The sequence below is a fragment of the Portunus trituberculatus genome, chromosome 4, assembly GCF_017591435.1.
Source record: "Portunus trituberculatus isolate SZX2019 chromosome 4, ASM1759143v1, whole genome shotgun sequence".
NCBI classification, from domain to species: domain Eukaryota; kingdom Metazoa; phylum Arthropoda; class Malacostraca; order Decapoda; family Portunidae; genus Portunus; species Portunus trituberculatus.
Window position 1 is genome coordinate 3565071 of NC_059258.1, and position 5000 is coordinate 3570070.

General features: G+C 34.1%; 1 protein-coding gene and 1 long non-coding RNA gene across 2 annotated transcripts in view; one reads left to right on the forward strand and one right to left on the reverse strand.

The window, feature by feature from the left end:
• The window catches only part of LOC123512981, a 6871-nt gene extending 5288 nt beyond the window's left edge, over positions 1-1583 (forward strand). Inside the window, exons 2-3 of the long non-coding RNA XR_006677225.1 lie at positions 583-621; positions 1229-1583. This is a non-coding gene — a long non-coding RNA (uncharacterized LOC123512981). The remainder of the gene's footprint in view (positions 1-582; positions 622-1228) is intronic.
• The window catches only part of LOC123512939 (patched-related protein 9-like), a 20219-nt gene that overhangs the window by 12043 nt on the left and 3176 nt on the right, over positions 1-5000 (reverse strand). The gene's annotated exons all lie outside the window — the stretch shown is intronic.

Genomic DNA, 5000 nt, shown 5'->3' on the forward strand with positions numbered 1-5000 from the left:
GTTTACAGTACCTCTCTTGTTTCTTTGTTTACAGTACCTCTCTCTTTCTTTGTTTACAGTACCTCGCTTTTTGTTTGTTTGCAGTACCTCTCTTATTTCTTTGTTTGCAGTACGTCTTTTTTTTTTTACTTTGAACGTAAACACGGATCTATTGTGAAATGTGTATTGTTTGTCTTTGTTGAGGTTTTGTTTGCCATTACTTTTTTTTAGTCATTTATTTACAGTTTGTTTTTGTTGAGTTTTTGTTTACTTTTATTCTTTGTTTACAGTACGTCTTGTGGAGTTTTTGTTTACGTTTTTTTCATTTTATGTTTGCTTTTATTTCCTTATTATTTGTTTACGGTACGTATTTTTATTTTTGTTTACTTTTTATATTTGTTTCCCCACCACCACTACCACCACTACCACCATCATCATTACCACCACCACCACCACCACCACCACCACCGTACTGTCTTTAAATGTCACAATATCTTTCTTTCCAGCGTTGAGTGTTGCGTGGGTACAAGACAGTGGTACAGGTTGCCTCTGGTGTAAGTGTCGCGCCTCTCACTGCATTAACCTTTGTGCTCTCCATTGCAGGAACTCTGACTGGGAAAGAAAAGAAAATTGGAGTCACATGTGAAGTATCGTATCAGGAAACATTGATACCTAGAGTGAAACAGTGAACGTGTCCCCCAAACACACCTTGCATTGATACACGAGATTGTTTTGTTACTTTTAATCTTTTCAGTACCAAGACACGTTTTCGTATTCATTCTGGTGACTATTTGGTGATTTTATACAGCTTCAGAAATAGTAAAGACTCTGGCCATTAATCTTCTGACCTCCATAGACCATTCCTAGTGTCAATAAGATGGTTTAATTGTACCCAAAACTCGCATTTCCATATTCATTCTGGTGACTATTTGGTGATTTTATACAGCTTCAGAAATTTATGGGGGGCGTATTGAAATGGTAAAGACTTTAGCCATTAATCATCTGACCTCCATAGACCCTTCCTAGTGTCAATAAAATGGTCTAATTGTACCCAGAACTCGCATTTCCATATTCATTCTGGTGACTATTTGATTTTATACAGCTTCAGAAACTTATGGGGAGACTAGAATAGTGAAGACTTTGGCCATTAATCTTCTGACCTACAAAACCTTCCTGATGTCAATAAAATCGTCTAATCGCACCAAAAAATCACGTTCCAGTACTGAAGGGATTAATTTATTCATTGCAGGGTGATTTGAAAGACAGATGAGTAGTTGACAAATGGACACCTTACTCTAAGACATCACTTGAGGCTGGAAATTAGTGGACAACAAAATAATGATAAAATAGAATGGAATAACAGACTATTTCAATCAAAGGGGCATTGTGTGTTATGGAAAGCGAGATTTTTTTGGCAGTGATAAATGAACGTGTGATTAAAATAGATGAAATGAATTTGTAGAGAAAAGGAGATTAAGTTGAGATTAAAGTAACAAGGATAGATTGATAAAAGTAAGAGAAGATACAAGAAAGGAAGTGGAATAGATTGATGGAAAGCAATAAAGAATAAACATCAAATACAAATACCAGATAAGATAAATTGATAAGAAGGAAAAGATAAAACAGTGATTTCAAAACATTTCGAAGCATAAGTCAATTTTTTTTGTGTGTGAATATCTATAAAGTGTAAACAAAAGAAACACAAACAAATGAAAATAGTCTATAGAAAATAAGAGTTTGACATTAAGAAGAAAAATCAAAGAAAACTAAAAACTAAAGAAAATGGAAGGCGGGAGAGAGAGGAGCAATCTGACCTCTCCTGACTACCACTACCTGTGCCCCCCGCTCGCCTGTGTATGACCTGACCTCACATTTTGACCCCCCTCTCCTCTCCCCTCTCCTCCCCTCCCCTCTCCTCAAAACACTGCCTTTTCTATTGTTTTTTTGTATTTTTGTAGTAGATTATTGTAGTTTTATTTATTGTGTGCTGTTTGTATTTTGTAGTGAAGGAATGATGAAAGTGATGTATTTGTGAGTGATGTATTTGTAAGAGTTGTTATTATTATTATTATTATTATTATTATTATTATTATTATTACCAGCTGTTTGTTATTTGGAAAGGAAAAAGTTTGAAAATTTGAAATATGTTGATATCTCTTTTGATTGTTGTGTTGAAGGTTTATTAAACTTCAAACTTTACAAATTCAAAAACTTTAAAATCTTATCAAAAATTATTACAAGTTCAGAATATTTCGTTTTTCCTATATGCAAAATTGTATTGATCTCCAGATATAAGGAATTTTCAGAATATTTCGTTCGTCACATGCAAAATTGAATTACTCACCAGATATTAAGAATTTCAGAATATTTCGTTTGCTTAAATGAGAAATTGAATTGATCATTAAATAACATAAAAATTCCAGAATATTTCGAATTTTTCATGAATGTTAATCTGAATTGACAAGAATAAAACATACTGGAACAAGAACAAGAACACAGAGTGACATTGAAGAACACGAACAGTGACAGACCATTAGCGGTGTGTCTTATATGCCAAAGTGATCATTAAATATTGTCGCCATTTAAAAAACAAACTTCAATTCCGTTATATAAATAAAAAAAAAAAATTCACTGTAGGAACTCTAAGAAAATATAGGCCATAATTAAAACTCCATTTCAAAAAGCAAAAACCTCATTGTAGGAATCCTGGAAAAAAATATATATAGGCCATAAATAAATTCCTTCGTGTGTAGTTCACTTTGATAAGAATAAATAAATGAATAGATAAATAATAAGGCTGTAATCAGTTGTCATTTTGTGTGGTTTGAATCGAGATAAGAAGCAAAGAAGAGATGAATTGATAACGCCACAATAGAAGGCTTTAGTTCATGTTTAGTCAATGTCGATAACACCAAATACATTTCTCCAGAAGGTAACAAGTCCAGTAGTTGTTTAATAAGCGTGTGAGTGTGAGTGTGAGTGTGAGTGTGACGGGAATTTGTTCTGGTTCATGCACACTGCCACCACAGAGAGAGAGAGAGAGAGAGTGTGTGTGTGTGTGTATGTGTATCAAGTGTATAACTCGACTATAAGGAATCGAATCGTTTAACACAACAAATCAATACTTTCTTTAGTAACTCCTAGCTGAGTGCAGAGATTTGAATGGCAACACTGCATGGCCACGCATCTGGCAACACTGCATTCAAATAATAGACATTCACGCTCGATGAGACCTCAATACTCTTCAATAACACTGCAATAAATTTTTAGTAAGAATTTCAATAGGTATTCAATTAAAAAAAATACAATAAAATACTTCAATAGAAATTAAATATAAAAGCAATAAGGAATTTTGTAGCCTTTTCCGATAATGCTTATATAACAAACCCCCCAAAAAAACTGTACCAAATCTCTATTAAACCTATTTGCCTTAGATTATTGTGAACTGGAAAGCTTTATAGAATGCTTCAAAAATAACAGAAAAGAGTAAGGTGTTGTAATAGATAAACTAGATTCGAATCCCACGTACCTAAAATAAAATAAAAACGATTCGAATCCCACGTACCTAAAATAGAATATGAAAGAAAGGGAAAGTAATAGAGTGAAGAAGCCTAAAGGAAAATGTTAGCTGATTATGGAAGAGTTTAATGAGTAGAATACGTGAACTTTAAAGACGTTAATTGTTGATGAGGGAATGTTAATAAATGTTCTTGAAAATGTTTAATAAAAGTCAGTAGGTTATTTTTTGCTTCATTTCATATCTTTCTGTGTTCTGCTGCTGCTACTACTACTACTACTACTACTACTACTACTACTACTACTACTACTACTACTACTACTACTACTACTACTACTAAGGTGTCACACTGAGCTTCCAGTATTGTGTTCTCTATAACCAGTTCATCCAGCGCTACACTTTATGAAAAAATGCCTTAATCTTTCAAGAAACGTTAACTTTATGAAAAAAAATGTAACTGTATGTGGAAAATGTCTGAAATATATGGAAATAGTGTGCCTATGTACAGTGTGTTCTATAGGCGCCATGATAGGCCTATATATGAAGAGTGACAGTTCGGAAAGTATTGTAGGAACATGAGGAAGTCTTCAGAAAACACTTCACCTTTGTGTTGAAGAAAGACAATGAACAACAACTCACCAAAATGAGATGAGACTAAGTCAACTATTACAACACTTTTGAATTGTTTTGTTTCTGGTTTTGTTTTGAGTTTTGCGTCTCATTTTTCCTTTACTTTGTCCTCCTCCTCGTCCTCCTCCTCGTCCTCCTCCTTGTCCTCCTCCTTGTCCTCCTCCTCCTCCTCCTCCTCCTCCTCCTCCTCCTCCTCCTCCTCCTCCTCCTCCTCCTCCTCCTCCTCTTCCTTTTCCTAATGCATCGGGGCCTTCTTAAAACAATAAACAAACCATACATTTAAGTAAACAACAGTGAAAACAACAACAACAACAGCATCAGTGTCACCATCAGTGTATGAACCAAGTGAATAACTAACACGTGAATGAGTGACAGATTTAGTTAGGCACGATGGACGGCCAGTGATGCGTTGCGTGCGAGTGATTAGTGACTTATTGTGTGCTGGTGAAAAGTGTGACGAGCAAGTGTGTTTACCTGGTGAAGTGAGTGATATCAGTGAACAAAGTGAAAAATGAAGGAATATGATGGGGAAAATCGCTAATTGAAAAGAAAAGGATTGTTTCAAATGTACTTAATGAAAGGTTGATGAAAAGAACAGGGAAAATTTAGGAAAGTTTTTTAAATTTGTTGATTTGAATGAATTAATGAAAAAAAAACTGATTTATGAAAAAAAAGAACGAAGAATCGGCGGAACAAAACAAAAAAATTGAGTTGCTTGAGTTGAATTTGAAACACCAAAAGAATGTTGAAAGCTGGAAGTGTTTCTGTAATGCACAATAAAGAAATGAAAAGAAAAGAAAAAAATGGCATAAAATAACGATTCGTGAAAAAAAAGTTAACAGGAAAAATCAACATTTGTAAAGTGAATCTGATG